This window comes from Drosophila miranda, assembly GCF_003369915.1.
Source record: "Drosophila miranda strain MSH22 chromosome Y unlocalized genomic scaffold, D.miranda_PacBio2.1 Contig_Y1_pilon, whole genome shotgun sequence".
In the NCBI taxonomy this organism is placed as follows: Eukaryota; Metazoa; Arthropoda; class Insecta; order Diptera; family Drosophilidae; genus Drosophila; species Drosophila miranda.
Window position 1 is genome coordinate 31,648,446 of NW_022881603.1, and position 19,875 is coordinate 31,668,320.

Genomic DNA, 19,875 nt, shown 5'->3' on the forward strand with positions numbered 1-19,875 from the left:
TACTAACGAGATGTACAGTTGTTTCGTAACGTACGGGTCGTCAAACTCCATGGACCAACGCTTGATGAACGCTAAAACACCCTTAGCTTTATTTACAGTTGCAGCTATATGGGTGTTGAAACACATCTTATGATCAAAAAGGACTCCGAGGTCATTTGAACTCGAAATTCGCTCAAGGACATGATTTCCTAGAACATATGATACAAAATGAGGAGCGCAACGGTAAAATGTCATAAGTTTGCATTTGGAAAGGTTCAGAAAAAGAAGATTAGTTGAACACCACAATAGTAGTTCACTTAGATCAAGTTGAAGGCGTGTGTGCAAATACCAATCAGAGTAAGAAAGGCAGATTTTGACATCATCAGCATACATTAGTGTAGTAGAGTATGTTATAACTTGAGAAAGGTCGTTCACAAATAAAATAAACAGAAGCGGGCCCAGATGACTTCCCTGTGGCACACCTGAAGTAACATTAACAGTATTTGACAACACGTTAGAAAACAAAACACGTTGAGTACGGTTAGAGAGATAGGACAAAATCCAATCTAGAAGATTCGTTGGGAACCCTAATAAAGAGAGCTTTTGAATAAGCAGAGCATGGTTCACAGAATCGAATGCCTTGCTGAAGTCCGTAAAAACTACATCCGTCTGCAAACCAATTTGAAAACCCCGGTGGATTAGGTTAGAAAACTCAAGAAGGTTAGTCGATGTTGAACGATGTCTGAAAAAACCGTGTTGCAACGGAGATATCAAGCTGCAACAAAGATGTTGCAGTTGCCGGGTGACCAGGAACTCAAGAAGCTTCGGGATGGCGGAAAGCTTTGCGATGGAATGATGGAATTCTTCGCCTCAACTTTCAACAAGGAGTCGAAATCGTGGGATTCGCTGACGATGTCGCGGTGACGGTCACGAAGAAAACCCTGGCGGAGACCGAGAGCTGTATGAACGAGGCAATCGGAACCATAAGCGACTAGCTAGACCTGGCAGGGCTCAAGCTAGCCGAGCACAAGACGGAAGCGGTTCTCATCAGCAGCAGGAAACAGGTGGAGACGGCGAGGATAACCGTAGGAGGAGCCTCAATTACCTCAAAACGAGCGATTAGATACCTGGGAGTTATGCTGGACACCAGGCTGTCGTTTAGATAGCACCTGCAGCAGACACACCAGAAGGCACGCGGCGTAGTCATGGCGGTTTCACGCATGATGCTGAACCACAGAGGCCCAAAGTCAACGAGTAGGAGACTGTTATTTAACGTGGCCAAGTCATCCATACTATACGCAGCGCCAATATGGGCCCAGGCCACGAGGACCAGGAGCTACACTAAGGGCATTGAGTCGGACTTCAGACTCGGAGCCCTGCGGGTGAGCTCGGCGTTCCGTACTGACTCCACAGAGGCAATAATGGTAATAAGCGGCATACCACCAGTAGAGCTCGCAGCGAGGGAAGCCAGCGAAATCCACAAGGGAAGAAAGACCGCCAACACACAGGCAGACGCTAGAACGGTTAAGACCAGGGCGAGGGCTGAATGTCTTGAGAGCTGGCAACTCAGATGGGATAATGCTGAAACCGGCCGTTGGACCCACCGACTAATCCCCAACATTGCAGCATGGATGAATCGGCGGCATGGAGAACTTACGTTCTCGCTGACACAAGTTCTCAGCGGCCACGGGTGCTTTAAAGAGTACCTCCACCGCTTTGGCCACGAGGAAGATGGGCTGTGCAGCTGCTGCGGAAAAATAGAAAACGCTGAGCATGTCCTGACCGCATGCGCCAGATTCTCAGAGGCCCGCAGGCGAGCAGAAGGCACCCTAGGGGTGCCCATTACAGTGGAAAGTTTGGTACCTAGGATGCTTGAAAACGAAGCAAATTGGACGGCGATATGCAGTCTTGCATCAGAAATCGCTTCGAAATTGAGGCGGCTTGAACGCACACGAAACGAACGGCCGTAATAGGCTAGCCAGCCTTGCGAAGCGATGCTTCACGGCAGTCCCGCAAGTCTGGTCCATATATATATGTATGTAGTAGTTTAAGTTGCTTGATGGCAACGAGTAACATTTATTTGATAAGTATGTTCGACTTAAAATTATAACAGCTCCAAGTTTTACAAGTATGTTTGTGAATAATTATATGCGTGTACGTCTGATGCGTGGCTGAACTGACAACTGACTATCTCTCTCTCTTGCTATCGGCTCTCTCAGAGCCGTTTACTGCTCTATCCCGACGACACGACGAAAACACGACCGCTTCGTGTCTCTCTCTTTCCTTCGTTTCCTACATTCGGCTGTCCTGACGGACCATTCGCCTCGGATGGGTCTAGCCAAGGTTTCATATATTCTGAAACTGTAGAGGTCTTATAGGGACCCTCAGTATCCCCAATCTTCTCGACTTCGTACCTTCCATGATTCTTTACCCTAACCACCTTATACGGCCCTAGATACTTTCCTTTTAGCTTTAATCCAGTACCATACTGAGTACGCTTGATAGCTACTAGCTCATTAACCTCATACTGTCTATCTAGTTTCCTTTTTAAGTCAAAACTCTTCTTGTTTTCCTGCTGTAACCGTGCAATGTTTTCAACTACTTCCTTTCTAATTTTTTCGCAGTCCTTGTTCAACTCTTCGATAAGTGATTCTTCCAATATTTCTTTTATTTTTGGATCCATTCCTATACGCATGTCTAGCCCAGTCAATATCTTGAAAGGTGTTACCTTGGTACTTCGCGGCTCAACACTGTTGATCATTTGCTGTACTTTTCCTAGATGCTTATACCAACTACCGGAATTACCCTGACACAATTTCGACAACATAGGCACCACTATCTTGTGCATCCTTTAATTCCAAACCTGATGGAGTGAAAATACCTTAGGGCTTATCAACGACTTCCTTATCTCGAATAATGTTCGTATTCGATCTCTTTTCTTGTCTGGTTTCGACCTTGACATTACAGCTTGCAGCACGGTGTCCTGGTTGGCCACATTTGAAACAACAAAAATCATTTTTGGGACAATCTTTCCTCAAATGCGATTTGTCTCCACACTTAAAACATTTCCTAAAATTCTCTGCCATCGACCCTTTCACCGAACTCTCACTTTTATTGCTCAGCGGCCAATTCTTACTCATCGGCTTGGATCCGCCTCTAGCTTTCTGGTAAACATCGATCTAAAATTTAAGCTCCTTTAAGTTTCTAGCTTGGTACAGCATTGCCTTACTTGCCCTAGCGTCTGGTATACCATCCACAAAATATTCGATTAAACTCTCATCATCTAGTTTAATTGGCTTGGCTATCTCCATTAACGCATACAAAAACTCATGCAACGACTCTCCTTTTTTCTGCTGGCGCTTTTGCAACATTCTATGTACTTCTACGGACGACAGTTTAACACTAAACTCATCCAACAGAGTTGCCTTCAACGAATTCCAGTTACGAATATCACGCAAACTACGAGCGAAAGATTTTGCTGCACCAACTAACAACTGCTTGGCATAAATGAATAATTGTAATTTACTCCATTGAACAGTAGCTGCGCATTCTTCTAATTCCTCTATCCATTGATTGATGTCGGGGTTATTAGAACCAGAAAATTGTGACACACTACCTTCCACGTCTTTTAGCGTAAACCAAGATTTATACTCTGCCTGTCGCGTACCTGGTTGAACTGCTACGGTATCATCCACTGCTGTTACTACGGACTCATCCTCTGACTCTTCTTCATCCTCAACTGGAAAGCCGTGATGTATTAATAGTCTATCTTGCAAATCGCGCTTTCGTCCCGTCGTCTGCAACGCAAGCTCTCTTAACTTCTCTCGCAAATCTGCGACTCTCAGTGTCATTATCTCTTCAACTTGCATCGTGACGATTTAAATACAAAATAATTGATATTAGCTTATATCTAAGAAAATGTAATTAAATCAACTTAAACAACCTTATTACTGCTGGCCTGTTAACAATTTTCCAGTTAACATCGATTTCGAAAACGCCTTTAAAGTCGTCACTGTTAACGATCGCTTCTCTGTTAACGCTCACCTTACTATGGGTTTACCCTTGTTAACTCTCGCTTCTGCGCAGAACTTTCCAGACTCCAAATTTGACGCACACACACCACCACATCCAGATCTCGCTTGCCTGTCGATGTCGCTGTTGCCGTCCTCTCTTTGTTGCCTTGCCTTGCTCTCGCCGTTCGCCGATAACTCGTTGTCGCTTCCCGAATCGTCGCTGCTTCTGCTGTTACAAAATGAACTGCTGCTTGTCTTTTCTTGTAGTTGTAGTCTCCGTCCGACGCAGTGCAACACAACAACAATCAACGTCCTGAGAGACTTGCTGTTTGCTGCCGTCGTTTTGTCGCTTCTGCTTCCTTTGGAACGAACGCACTCAGATTGTCGTCTCTGTGCCGCTTGTCTCCTTGTAGCTCTAGCCTCTCAGACGCAATGCACAACAACAACAACGAAGGTTTTGATTCTTGCTGTGTTTGCTGCCGTCTGCCGTCGTTTTGTCGCTTCTGCTCTCTTTGGAACGAACGCGCTCAGATTGTCGTCTCTGTGCCGCTTGTCTCCTTGTAGCTCTAGCCTCTCAGACGCAATGCACAACAACAACAACGAAGGTTTTGATTCTTGCTGTGTTTGCTGCCGTCTGCCGTCGTTTTGTCGCTTCTGCTCTCTTTGGAACGAACGCGCTCAGATTGTCGTCTCTGTGCCGCTTGTCTCCTTGTAGCTCTAGCCTCTCAGACGCAATGCACAACAACAACAACGAAGGTTTTGATTTTTGCTGTGTTTGCTGCCGTCTGCCGTAGTTTTGTCGCTTCTGCTCTCTTTGGAACGAACGCGCTCAGATTGTCGTCTCTGTGCCGCTTGTCTCCTTGTAGATCTAGCCTCGTGTTCGCCAAAATTTCCAAATACACGCACAAATCTCACTTGCAAATGTTGTTGTCTTGGGCTTATTCCCGGACGAGCCCCCAATTTGTAGTAGTTTAAGTTGCTTGATGGCAACGAGTAACATTTATTTGATAAGTATGTTGGACTTAAAATTATAACAGCTCCAAGTTTTACAAGTATGTTTGTGAATAATTATATGCGTGTACGTCTGATGCGTGGCTGAACTGACAACTGACTATCTCTCTCTCTTGCTATCGGCTCTCTCAGAGCCGATTACTGCTCTATCCCGACGACACGACGAAAACACGACCGCTTCGTGACTCTCTCTTTCCTTCGTTTCCCACATGTATATGCTATATATTTTTATACCCGATACTCAAAATGAGTATTGGGGTATATTAGATTTGTGGTAAAAGTGGATGTGTGTAACGTCCAAAAGGAATCGTTTCCGACCCCATAAAGTATATATATTCTTGATCAGCATCAATAGCCGAGTCGATTAAGCCATGTCTGTCTGTCCGTCTGTCCGTCCGTCCGTCTGTCCGTCTGTCCGTCCCCTTCAGCGCCTAGTGCTCAAAGACTATAAGAGCGAGAGCAACGATGTTTTGGATCCAGAGTTCTGTGATATGTCACTGCAATAAGAATATTTCAAAACTTTGCCCCGCCCACTTCCGCCCCCACAAAGGGCGAAAATCTGTGGCATCCACAATTTCGACGATACGAGAAAACTAAAAACGCAGAATCGTCGAAATTGACTATATCTTCTAGAGTGCAAAATCTGAACCAGATCGTATAATTATTATAGCCAGAATCAAGAAAACAATTTCATTTTTTCTCGCCCTGTCTCTCTCTAACACACACGTAGCATAGCCGGCTTTGCTTAGAGTAAAACATTAGCGCCTAGATCTCAGAGACTATAAAAGCTAGAGCAACCAAATTTGGTATCCACACTCCTAATATATCGGACCGAGACGAGTTTGTTTCAAAATTTCGCCACACCCCCTTCCGCCCCCGCAAAGGATGAAAATCTGGGAATATTCACAAATCTCAGAGACTATTAAGGCTAGAGTAACCAAATTTGGTATCCGCACTCCTGTTAGATCTCGCTATAAAACGTATATCTCAAAATTTCGCCCCCCCCCCTTCCGCCCCCACAAAGGACGAAAATCTGTTGCATCCACAATATTGAGGATACGAGAAAACTAAAAACGCAGAATCATAGATAATGATCATATATATCAGATTGCTGAATCTGGATCAGATCAGATCATTTTTATAGCCAAAAGGAACAAATCAATTTGCACTGTCTACGCAGCACCCGACGTCACGCTCAGACTGATTTTCTGTCTCTCTCACACGCACTCCTTGTCGTGTCGTTTAATATTAGCGGCGTCTGCCGGAGGAGAGCCATACTGACTCAGTATCGGGTATAACTGTAGAGTTGCGGTCTCCGCAGCAACTCACAACGTTCCCCCTCGTTATTTTTAACTTTTATATTCTTATATTTTATATATACATATATCCTATTTTTACTAAGAATAAAAAAAAAAAAAAAAAAAACACACACACAAAGGAAAGCTGTTAAGAGCAGGTCACAGGGAGACACAGTGTGTATTCTAGTGAGTGCGGTCGTGTTTTTAAATCGTTCCGTATAATTCCGTGGAAAACGTCGGAAGTTAGCCTGGAAAAGAGGCAAAGAGTAGTTAGCGCGAGCCATAGTAGTGCTGCGTTGCTTACCTGCGCGGAACGCAAGTCCGCAAGCAGAGAAGCGGCCACCTGGCCAATAGTACTGGCCGAAATCCCAGTGGGACGCCGTCGAGCCCTAGGCCGAAGGGGGGGGGGGGGGGAAGGAACAGCAGGTAAGTGCCTGTTTTCCTATTCTTCTTCGCTGTGATTCTTGGCGCCCCTTGTTGGTTGCTGCCTTCTTTTTGTTTTTGGGCAAAATTGGCCAAGCACACCGCAAGTGGTGTTGGATAGCGACAGAGGAACAGCTGACTGCAGGCACGGAGCTAAGTGCTGGAAAACAACAGCGTCTGGCCAATAGAGGGCGCGGCCACAGCAACCGGAGTTGCCAGACCAACGGCCAGATCGGGGATGAGCGATCAGCGGGAACAAGCTGCGGCTTGCAGCACTGCGCTGACAAGCTCATTCGCCTGGGATGACGAGAATCCCTTTCGCCGGAAAAATGCTCTGGCGCGATCGCCAAACCAGCCGGCGGAAGCAGTGGAGGAGCGCGCAAGATCCTCTCCTCCAACGCTGCAGCGCCCCCAAGAGGAGCAAGCAGACCCGAAGGAGAGGGCCATGGCGCATTTGGCGAGCTTGGGCCAAAAGGCCAGAGAGTTGAGGAAGCTGATGGTGCTCCCAAAGAGGTCCATCACGAACCCAATGAGGGATCTGGTGGATGAGATCGAATATCTGCAGCGAGAGTTGGAATCGTGCTGGCAGGCGATCTCTGCGGAGCAGGCTGTAGCCAAGGTTACACAGCCGGAAGTGACGGAGAGGGCGGGAAAGAGGGCACGGCCAGAGCCCAGGAACACCACCCACCCGTCCCCGTCCCCAAGGCCGAAGAAGCCAAAACATGGACCCAAAAAGTCAAAAAAAAACGGAGAAGAAGCCGCAGGAAGGCCAAATGAGGGACGCCGTAGCTCGCAAGGGACCGGTGGACGCCCCAAAGGATCGAGAGGTGGGGTGGGTGAAGGTCGTAGCTAGGCAAAGGCCAAAGCCAAAGCAGCAGCAACGACCAAGACCGCCACGCAGCGATGCAATAGTCATCGCCGCCACCAGCACTGTCTCATATGCAGACATTCTAAGGAAGGTTAAGACAGAGCCAAGTCTTAACGAGGTGGAACGTTGTGAGTTGCTGCGGACACCGCAACTCTACAGTTATAGCCGATACTAAGTCAGTATGGCTCTCCTCCGGCAGACGCCGCTAATATTGAACCACACGACAAAGAGTGCGTGCGAGAGAGACAGAAAATCAGTCTGAGCGTGACCTCGGGCGCTGCGTAGCCACTGCAAATTGATTTGTTCCTATTGGCTATAAAAAATGATCTGATCTGATCCTGATTCAGCAATCTGATAGATATGGTCATTATCTATGATTCTGCGTTTTTAGTTTTCTTGAATGTGCAATATTGTGGATGCAACAGATTTTCGTCCTTTGTGGGGGCGGAAGGGGGTGGGGCGAAATTCTGAGATATACGTTTTATAGTGAGATCTAACAGAAGTGCGGATACCAAATTTGGTTACTCTAGCCTTAATAGTCTCTGAGATTTGTGGATGCCCCAGATTTTCGTCCTTTGCGGGGGCGGAAGGGGGTGTGGCGAAATTTGGACACGAAACGGTCAAGGTCCGATATCACAGGAGTGTGGATACCAAATTTGGTTGCTCTGGCTCTTATAGGTTCTGAGATCCTTGAACTCATATTTTGCAATTGACAAAACCGACCATGAAACCTGTGTGTTAGAGAGAGACAGAGCGAGAAAGAATGAAATTGTTATCTTGATTCTGGCTACGAACTGGTTCAGATTTTGCACTGTAGAAGATATGGTCATCCTCACCGATTCTGCGTTTTTGGTTTTATCGTATCTTTAAAAATGTGGATGCCACAGATTTTCGTCCTTTGTGGGGGCGGAAGTGGGCGGGGCGAAGTTTTGAAATATTTTTGTAGCAGTGACATATCACAGAAGTCTGGATCCAAAACATCGTTGCTCTAGCTCTTATAGTCTTTGAGGCGCTGAAGGGGACGGACGGACGGACGGACGGACGGACAGACGGACAGACAGACAGGGCTCAATCGACTCGGCTATTGATGCTGATCAAGAATATATATACTTTATGGGGTCGGAAACGATTCCTTCTGGACGTTACACACATCCACTTTTACCACAAATCTAATATACCCCAATACTCATTTTGAGTATCGGGTATAAAAAGCTAGGGCAATCGGTGCAAGGGGTGCGACGCACAGCAAAAGGAGAGCTGTTGCTGATGCTGGAAAAATCGGCGGACCCGAGAACCCACGAAATGCAGGCAGCAGTCAAGGAAGCGCTAGGAAGCACGGTTGAAGTAAGGAGTCTTACCGAAACTGTCATCTTGGAGGTAAGGGACATAGACGAAGTGTCCACCCAAGAGGAAGTCCTAGCGGAACTCAAAGCGCAGGCAGGGGTGGAAATCTGCGAGGCCGCAGCCATCTCCATCAGACCAGCCTATAGGAGCACGCAGACCCTGACTCTGAAAGTTCCACCGGGTATAGCAAAGCCCCTCCTGGAGAAAGGAAGAATTCGCCTGGGGTGGGGGTATTGCAGAATACGACCCTAGTCAACTCCTCAAAGATGCTACAAGTGCATGGAGTTTGGCCACATCGCGCCTAAATGAAGGATAGATGAAAATCATCCAACTAAACCTCAACCACTGCGAGATGGCACAGCAGCTGCTGGACCAGACCATAAGGGAGCACCGTATTGATGTAGCAGTCATAAGCGAGCAATACCGGAATCGCAACTCGGGAGAGTGGATTGCTGACTCGAGCAAGAAGGCAGCGATATGGAGCTGTGCGAGTCCCACACAGCAACTACTGCAAACATACGTCGGAGACGGATTCGCCAGAGCCCGGATAAATGGAGTGCAAATATATAGCTGCTACCTGCCCTCGAGCCTCAGCCTACAGCAGGCGACGCAGGCACTGGAAAGGATTGCTGAAGATGCGCGGGAGAAACACCCTACGCTCATAGCCGGCGATTTCAACGCTTGGGCGACGGAGTGGGGATGCCCGAGAACGAACCCAAGGGGACAGGCGACGTTGGATGCCGTACTGCTGAACACAGGCACACAGCAGACGTTCGGCAGAGCTGGAACGGGGTCTATAATAGACCTTACGTTCGTGAGCAGCAGCCTCAGCCGCAGGACAACGTGGGAAGTTAGTGGCTTATACACCGGAAGTGACCACCAAGCCCTCATATGTGAAATCCAGGAAGCGGGCGCACCTAACCCGTTCATTGGCAAGCAGATCGGTTGTAAGACCGAAACGATAGAGCCGGATATGGTCCGGGCCATGTTTGAGGACTACGAGACCAACGGTACGGCTGAAGAGAGAGCAAGCCAACTGGCCATACATACGCTGGAAGCATGCGATGCCTCCATGCTAAGGAAAAGAAGAAGCCTGAACAACCGCAGGCCAACGTATTGGTGGAACGCTGCAATAGGTAGCGCCAGGCAGGAGTGCCAGCGGAAAAGACGACTATACCAGCGTTCGAGAGGTTCCCCGGAATTCGAGAGGCTCCAAGGAGAATATTAGGAAAGCAGACGCTGCTTGAAGAGGCAGATCAAGGATGCCAAGCGCAAATGCTTCGAAAAGCTCTGCGATGACGCAGATGCGAACCCTTGGGGCTACGCATACAGGCTGGTAATAAAGAGACTGCGAGTGTTCAGTCCCCCGCCGCCAATATGTGCAGATCTGCTGGTTAACATAGTAGAAACCCTATTTCCAGAGAAAGTGGCAGCCCAGAGGGTGATGGATAGAATACCGCCACCTGAAATAGAAGCCACCACGGAAGCATAAGTCCTCGAAGCTCTACAACGGCTCAAGAACGGCAAAGCACCAGGACCTGATGGGGTCCCAAATGCCGTTCTCCGCACGGCTATTGAGACCAATCCACAAATGTACGTGGATTTATTCAATGCGTGCATGTCCGAAGGGACCTTCCCCAGACCATGGAAGCGACAGCGGCTAGTCCTCTTACCCAAGGGGAACAAGCCGACCGAGGAGCCATCATCCTATAGACCACTCTGCATGCTCGACACAGTGGGTAAGATCCTCGAGCGCATAATCCACACCAGGCTGGAGAAGGCAGTAACGCGTCAGCTCTCACCGAGACAGCACGGGTTTTGCAAAGGCAGGTCCACGGTGGACGCAATCGGCGAGGTATGTGAGATAGCAAAGCGAGCTATCGATGGCACCCGATGGATGTACGGGACCAAAGAGTATTGCATAGTGGCAACACTCGATGTCCAAAATGCATTCAACTCTGCCAATTGGGATCACATACTAGAAGAATTGAGAAACTTTCAAGTACCGCCGTATCTGCAGAATATCATAGCGGACTACCTAAGAGACCGAGTGCTCATATATGAGACGGATAAGGAGACACGTGAGCACCAAATCACTGGAGGAGTTCCCCAAGGATCGGTCCTCGGCCCGCTGCTGTGGAACATCATGTATGATGGAATCCTCAAGATGGATATGCCAATGGGCGCCACGGTGATAGGCTTTGCCGATGACATAGCAATAGTCGTAGTGGCAAAACAGAAAGAAGCGGCGGAAGAAATCTGCAATGACGCGGTAGAGAGAGCCAGAACATGGCTATCAGGGAGGGATCTCTCATTAGCCACCCACAAAACGGAGGCGGTGCTCATAAGCAGCAGGAAAGTAGTGGAGACGGCCACGATCCGAGTAGGAGACTGCACTATTAGCTCCAGTCCAAGCCTGAAGTACCTGGGGGTCATGATTGACCACAGACTCAGCTTCAAGCATCACATGGCGTATGCAAGCAGCAAAGCAGGAAAGACGGCACTGGCCCTATCCCGCATCATGGCCAACACCGGAGGCCCGATACAGCCAAGGCGAAAGCTACTAGCGAGCGTAGTTGGCTCAACGCTAATGTACGCTGCACCAATATGGGTTGATGCAATGAAGCATAAAACATATGCCCGAGAATGCAACGCAGTCCAGAGGCTGTGTGCCCTGAGGGTGTGTTGCGCATTCAGAACGGTATCCCAAGACTCCGCACTAGTGGTAGCAGGAATGATTCCCATCCATCTGCTGGCAAGAGGATCCGCAGGAATCAGGGCACAGCGAACCCTGGGGACTACGGACCAGGACACCAGAGGTGCCTTAAGGCAGCGCACAGTCCTGCAATGGCAAGATTCGTGGGATAACAGCAGCAAAGGGCGATGGACCCATAGGCTAATCCCAGACCTGAAGAGTTGGCTGAACCGTAGCCATGGACAAGTGGAGTATCACCTGACATAACTGCTGACAGGACACGGTTGCTTTAAAGCCTACCTGCATAGGTTTAAGCACGAGGACGACCCCTTCTGCGTGGTCTGCGCAGGGGTCATCGAAGACGCAGAGCACTGCTTCTTCGAATGTCCAAGATTTCGGCAAGATCGAGAGGATCTAAGCAACAAGCTTGGAAGAATGCCAGCGGTGACAAACCTGGCAGAATGCCTGCTGGAGTCGGAAGGAAACTGGGCCGCGATTAGATTCATGGCCGTAACTATGGCTACCAAACTGCGTCGCGAAGAAAGAGCACTCAATGCAAGGAGATAAAGGATAAAGGAGATTATTAAGAGAAGAGCCCTACGGGCATCTCCCCCCGGCGAAGTAATATCTCGCGACAGTACCGCCGGGATGGTTGGTTTTAGAGCGGTTAGAGTCCCTCACTTCGGCTTCGGCTGAGTTGGCATGAAGCTTTCCTGTAGTCACACAACAACAACAAAAAAAAAAAAAGAGCAGGTCACTGAAGCACCGGTACGTACTGCGTATGAAATCGGCCCTCGCCGACCACCCGTTCTGTTGCAGGGGCATATCCAGTGGGCTCCGTTCAGGAGGCGGAGAGGGGTGAACTCTTTTTTGGCGCCTTCCGCTATACACATTGTTGGTGGAGTTGAAGCAAAACAATTTTCTCACTCAAATTTTTCTTTCTTTTTCTGTTTACGGTTCCCGCCGGGAGCCTCCCACTCAGCAGCTGATCACTGAGCTGCCAGTCAGGTGATCGCGCAGGGTGGCAGCTCGGACGGTGTTGCCGGACAGCCTCGTACGGAACAGGGCTGCCGGAGGGCCGGAGCAGAGTTACGCGCCAAACGAAATTTCAAATTTCAAATTAAAAGCGACCCAGAATTAACTGAAACATCGATCAAAAGAATGGAAGAGGACGAGAACCTGGCTTTCATGAAGGGCAGCAAGCTCGCCCGATCGCCAGCAGCTGCGTCAGCTCCAGGAGCAGAGTTACAGAGCATGGACCCGGACGCCCGGGAGACCCCTAAGAGGGTACGGGACCCAGCCAGCCCAGAGAGTTTGCAAAGAAAAACGCCGCCTAAGAGAAGTAAGGCCTGCCAGGAGGCAACCTGCCTCGAAAACCTCCAAGAGCTGGGAAATATCTTGGATGAAGTCCATAGCAGAATGATGTATAAGAATACGCGCCACATCAACATGGCGACGAGAAACATGTTCGTGCGAATGAAGGAGCTTCACACGAGCATCAATGAAGCAAGCCAAGCATCAGCAGCGGGCAGAAGCGCCAGGCAGGAAGGCCTCGACGCCGCAGTCCTGTGCTCAAAATGCTCACAGAGCACCAAGAGCATGAGCATGGACAAAGAGCAGCAGACAACGACAGCCTGGAAGAAGGATGCCGCGGCGCAAACGGAGCCGTGGCGTAGGCTAAGCCAGCCACTGGTGGATCCGGATCGCCCCCCTCCCCCCACGCGCCCAAGGCAGCCAAAAGGCGCCAACGCAACCAGGAGGCCGCAGAAAAAAGCCCCGTTGCCGCCACAAGAAGACGTGGCGACGCCCAGCGTTATGAGCCAGACTAAGAGCCCCGATATTCCGGTCAGCGGATGGAGGGAGGTGGCCAAGAAGACGAGGGCAGCCAAGAAGCCGGCTAGGAAACCTCACCGCCCGGACGCCGTGGTCGTCGAGGCGAAAGGAAAAACCTACAGCGAGGTGCTGGCCATGATTACCCGGAGAGAAAACGGTCAGCTTCAGGACCTGAGTACGAGCGTCAACAAGGTCCGCCGTACCGCAAATGGTAACCTGATCCTTAAGCTGAACAGAGGCGATAAAGAAAGCGCAACAAGGATTTAGGAGAGCCTCGAATCGGTACTGGATGGAGTAGCGGAGGTACGAGGCCTTTCCGAAGACACGAGGACGAGGGGGCTAGCGATCAGCGTCCTGGAACCGCTAGTAACCGCGGAGGACCTTGTCAAGGCCTTAGCGACTTGGTGAATGTGAGACGCCCATCATACTGGGACACCCAGACTGCCGTAATTGGACTGCCGAGCAAGGATGCTCAAGTGGTCCTCGGCAAGGGCAAGGTCAAGGTGGGATGGACGGTATGTAAGATCAAGGAGAAGGACTCGCAGCCTAGGTGCTACAAGTGCTTGGAGATTGGGCACATTGCGCCAAACTGCCATAGTGCGGTGGACCGAACTGGGTGCTGCATTCGCTGCGGCGTCAATGGGCACAAGATAGCAGACTGTCCAAACAAGGCAACCTGCTTCGTCTGCGCCGGGAGAGGCCGAGAGGACAGAGGCCACCAATCGGGAAGCCGGCAGTGTCCCTTCTCGAAGCTAGGAGAGGTAGCCGGAACAAGAGGATGGAAGTGATCCAGCTCAATCTGAATCACTGTAGGGCCGCACAGGACCTGCTCCTGCAGACGGTGAGAGAACTCAAATCGGACCTGGCCATACTCAGCGAGCCGTACAAATCAGGTGACAACGAATCCTGGGCGACCGACAGAACAGGGAAGGCATCTCTGTGGGCATGTGGAGGCGATCCCTGCAAACTCAGCAATGTGCTGGCAGGAGACGGATTTGTGCGCGCGAGAGCTGGCAACCTACGGGTATACAGCTGCTACCTAGCGCCCAGTCTACCCTTCGAGTCCTTCGCCCGAATCATTGAGGAACTAGCTGAAGACGCAAGAAACCGCGGGGCAGTCCTAATCGCCGGGGACTTCAACGCGTGGGCACACGAGTGGGGCTGTCAAGTCACCAACGCAAGAGGCCGAATCCTGCTAGAAACTTTAGCATCGCTAGACCTAGCGCTGCTGAACGAGGGCTCCCAGCAAACCTTCTGCAGGGGTAGCGCTGGGTCAGTCATTGACCGGAAGCGACCACGAAGCCATAGTATGCACCATTGGCGAACGCCCCAGACCCAGCAGATCAAGCGCGAGGAGCAAAGCCTACATCGTGGACACGCTCAACACCAGCGCTCTGGCTAGAAGCCTCGAGAAGTGGGAGGCGCTCGGGGACACAAGTGCCAACGAATCGGCCAACCAGCTCGCCTTGCGAATGGAGGAGGCCTGTGACAGGAGCATGAGACAGCGGAAGCCATTCATGCGGCACCACGAGCCAATCGTGTGGTGGAACGCCGACATCGACAGGCTCCGGACAACGTGTCTAAGGGCCAAACGAGCTATGCAGAGAGCGCGGCGCACGACTCGGTTCGTCACATCGCATGAGGAGCATAGGACCGCCAGGAAGGCACTGAAGCATGCAATTCGGAGCAGCAAGCGGGAATGCTTTCTCCAGCTCTGCGACACAGCGGAACAAGACCCCTGGGGCAGGGCTTACAACATCGTTATGAAGCGGCTAAGTGCCGGGAGCAAGGCGCCAACGGACCCCAGCACCCTCGAGGACATAGTGCACACCCTGTTCGCCAGCGAGCAACAGAAGCGTCCAGGCCCCTTAGAAAGCGACGCACCGATCACGGGCATCGAAATGATCACGGAAGCGGAGATCCTGGAAGCCGGTAGGAGCCTGCCCAGCAAAAAAGCCCCAGGCCCGGATGCAATCCCAAATAGGGCACTACAGCCATCCGCCTTCGCCGAGGTCTTCAATAAGTGTCTGCTAGAAGGTACCTTCCCCGATAGGTGGAAGATTCAAAAGCTACTGCTGCTCAATAAGCCAGGGAAACCACCAGGCGAGCCTTCCTCGTACAGACCAATTTGTCTCCTGGACAACGCGGGGAAGGTATGCGAAAAGCTCATTGCACGTAGGCTCAGCCGTGCCATTGAAGATGCCGGCGGCTTGCCGCCCAACCAGTATGGCTTCCGGAAAGGCAGATCAACCCTGGATGCCATTGGCATAGTCACCAACATAGCGGAGAATGCAATAAGTGGGACCCGCTGGAGAGCGGGCCAAAAGCAGTACTGCCTGCTGGTTACCCTGGATATAAAAAACGCTTTCAACTCTGCGGACTGGGGTAAAACGATGGAAGCCCTACGGAGGCTACGGATCCCGGAATACCTCCTGAGAATAGTGGACAGCTACCTCAGTGAGAGGGTGCTGCTGTACGAGACGAGCGAAGGGATAAGATCATATAGAGTGACTGCTGGAGTCCCGCAGGGGTCGGTACTGGGGCCGCTCCTGTGGAATACGATGTATGATGGAGTTCTGCGACTGAACCTTCCCGAGGGCACGACGGTCGTCGGGTTTGCCGATGACGTCGCCATCGTAGTGGTAGCCAAGGACCTTGCAGCAGTTGAAGCAGCTGCAAACGGGGCAATCCGTGCCGTGGAGACGTGGCTCGCCATAGCGGGATTACAGCTGGCGGCCCACAAGACCGAGGCTGTTCTGATTAGCAGCAGGAAGAAGGTGGAGACGGCCCGAGTGTCGGTCGGCGGACACGACATTACTTCGCAAAGGGCTCTTAAATACCTAGGAGTAATGCTGGACACTAGGCTTTCATTTAGAGAGCACTTGGAGTACGCCAACACAAAGGCCGCACAGACTTGCCGAGCACTCTCGCGAATCCTGCTCAACACCAGGGGGCCAAAGCAAGCAAGGAGGAAGCTGATCACCAGCGTCTTCTCCTCTCAGCTCCTGTATGCTGCCGCAGTGTGGTCCAAAGCGACGAAGGTGCCGAGCTATATGCGAGGAGTCGAAGCAACGCACCGCTTATGTGCCATCAGGATCGCCTGCGCGTTTAGAACCATATCTGACGACGCAGCACTGGTCATCGCAGGACTAGTCCCAATAGCAGAGCAAGCGAGGGAAAGGGCAGAGGTGTACGAGCTATCTCGCAGGGACACCCACAATCCTCCCACCGGAGTCGAGAGAGAATCACCCAGGCACGAGACCGTCAGGAGGTGGCAGATGAAGTGGGATTCCTCGACTAAAGGACGCTGGACCCACCAGCTGATTCCGGATATCAAGCTGTGGTTGGAGAGGAAGCACGGACAGGTGGACTTCCACCTCACTCAGATGCTGAGCGGCCACGGATGCTTCAGATCGTACCTGAAGCGGTTTGGACACGAAACGGAGGACTGGTGCCCATCATGTGGTCGAGGTATCGTGGAGGACGCTCACCACGTCTTCTTTGAATGCCACCGTTTCGAGTACGAGAGGCGCCAGCTAGAGGATGAGCTAGCCACCAGCATTAGCGTCTGAGGGATCGTGCCGCTCATGCTAGCGAATCCCAAGGCGTGGGATGCCACCACTAGGTTCGCCGCCACTATAATGCGGGAACTATGGAGAGCGGAGAGGGAAAGGAAAGTGTCGGAGGAGTAAGGAGGAACGGCTGTGCGAAGCAATGCTTTGCGGCCGTACCGCAGAGCTACGCCCCATTAGGTTAGGTTAGGTTGAGGCGGCTGCCGGGCTCGCTCGGAAACCCGTCACACTTAGGCCGGTTTCGGCCCGTTGTGATACCGCATAGGATCATTTCCTTCCTGCGTTGTGAGACTTCCTGTCAGCAATTATCCCATCCAGATGCTCTCACAAAGTTCGCTATCCTCCTGGGACATAGTTTGGACATCTCTGAGATGTCGTGTAGAAAGGCTGAGCCCAGGTGCTGTAGCCTTCTTCTGCTGAGAGCTGGGCAGGAGCAGAACAGATGTTCCACTGTCTCCTCCTCTTCCTCGTCTCTACAGCTGCGACAAAACTTATGTGGGGCCCCCAGCCTGTTAGCGTGGGTGCCTATTAGCCAGTGTCCCGTGAGGGAACGTGTGACTACGCTGCACCTTTTCCTGCTTAACTTGAGGAGCTCGGAGGTGCGCTTCATGTCCATGGTCGGCCATGTTTGCCGAGTTGTGCGACATCGTGGCACTGTTTGCCACATATCGTTTTTTAGTCGCTTGTATTGCTCCCTTATAATGAGCTTACAGGTGGCCATTGGCATACAGATATCCTCCTTGTCTTGGAGAAGGGGGATTGTAGTGCCAGATTGGCCAGCTCGTCCGCTATACAGTTGCCCTCGAAGTCCCGGTGGCCCGGGACCCAAATCAGGCTAATAGCAAATTGCTGAGCCATCTCGTGCAGAGATTTGCGGCAGTCTGCCACGGTGGCCGAGTTCGAGGAAATCGCGCTTAGCGATTTGATCGCAGCCTGGCTGTCGCTATAAATGTTTAGCTTGGTTGCCGTGACGGCAGCCGCTTGTAGGCAGTCTAGAGCCTCCCTGATTGCTATGACTTCCGCTTGAAAGACACTGCAATGATCTGGGAGTCTGAAGGAATGCCTTATGCTTAGCTGTTCAGAGTAGATTCCCCTCCGACTCTGTCGTCCAGCTTTGATCCATCTGTGAAGATGTTTATGGCCCCATCTGGGCTTGGGAGTCCCTCGAGCCATTCGTCTCTGTGAGGGATGATTGTGTCGAAGGGAGTGTCTGTGTACTCTCTTGGAACTTGGTAGTCTGTTTTTGAGGGGACGGTACTGCTATTATTTAATATGGCTGAGTGACCTATGCACTGTATCACCCATTGATCTGAGTCTCTTAGACGTATTGCTGCTGCTTCTGCCCGTTCCTTTCCTGCGAGGTCAAGGCTCTGTAGGCATAGGATGGCATTTAGCGCATCATTTGGGGTGGTGCGAAGAGCTCCGCTGATGCATAGGGCGGCAGTCCGCTGGACTTTGCCCAGTTGCTTGGTGATCGCCCTTTTTGATAGGGCCGGCCACCACACCGTAACTTCGTAGAGTAGTATTGGTCTAACTATAGCTTGATATATCCATTGGACTATGCTTGGGATCATACCCCATCTTAGCCCAATAGCTTTTTTGCATGTGTAGAGTGCAGTCATTGCCTTCTTCACTCTGTCTTTGACATTCAGGTTCCAGCTAAGCTTCTTGTCAATTACCAACCCTAAGTAACTGGCACTGTCGCTAAAGGAGAGCCTGCATCCTTGTAGTATTGGAGGGTTGAGAGGCGGGACCTTGTATTTATTTGTGAATAGTACGAGTTCCGTTTTTGAGGGATTTACTCCCAGACCGCGCGATTCTGTCCAATCCGACAGCTGCGCTAGCTTTGTGGACATTAAGTCGCACAGTGTTTGGGGGTATTTCCCCGAGAAGATAATCGCAACGTCGTCCGCATAGGCCACGACTTTGCAGCCCCCCCTTCTAGGTCACATAGAATCTTGTTGACTGCTATGTTCCACAGAAGAGGAGACAGGACACCACCTTGCGGGGTGCCTCTGTTGACATACCTTGACTGGGCGGACGATCCCATCGATGATGTCACCGTCCTGCATGTGAGCAATTGATCAATGAGCATCACCAAGTGACGGTCCACCCTCAGGTCAGTCAGGGCCTCTGTAATGGCGCCCGGTACAACGTTGTTGAAAGCTCCCTTAATATCGAGAAAGGCTATGAGTGAGTACTCTTTGTGATGCAGAGATTTCTCTACCGCTGAGATCACTTCATGAAGAGCCGTTTCCGTGGATTTTCCTTTCCGGTAGGCATGCTGTGCGCCTGACAGCAACTGAGGGTGTATAGTTGTCCTCAGTTGCAGCCCGACGAGTCTCTCAAAGGTTTTGAGGAGGAAGGACGATAGGCTGATTGGTCTAAAGTCTTTTGCAGCTGAGTGCGAGGCTTTCCCAGCTTTGGGAATGAAGACTATCTTTGACTTAAGCCATGTTCGCGGGATTGTACCCACAGCCAGTATCTTCCTGAAGATAGCCTTGTAGCCAGTTGATGGCCGTATCCCCGGCCTTCTGAAGTTGGGCAGGGATTACCTGGTCTGGGCCTGGCGATTTGAACAGGTTGAAGCTGTTTATTGCCCAGCTTATGTTACGTTTTGTGAGGATGTGATCCATCGAGGTTACCGGTCCCTCTCCTGGAAGATGTGCCGTCTCGATGGTTGTGCACCCTGGAAAATGTGTGTCTAGTAGAATGTGCAGGGACTCCTCACTGGAGTTAGTCCACGTGCCGTCATTCCTTTTAAGATACCCTACCGAGGGGTTAGTTTTTGAGAGAATCTTGCGAAGCCTTGCGGCCTCTGACGTTTCCTCAATTTCCG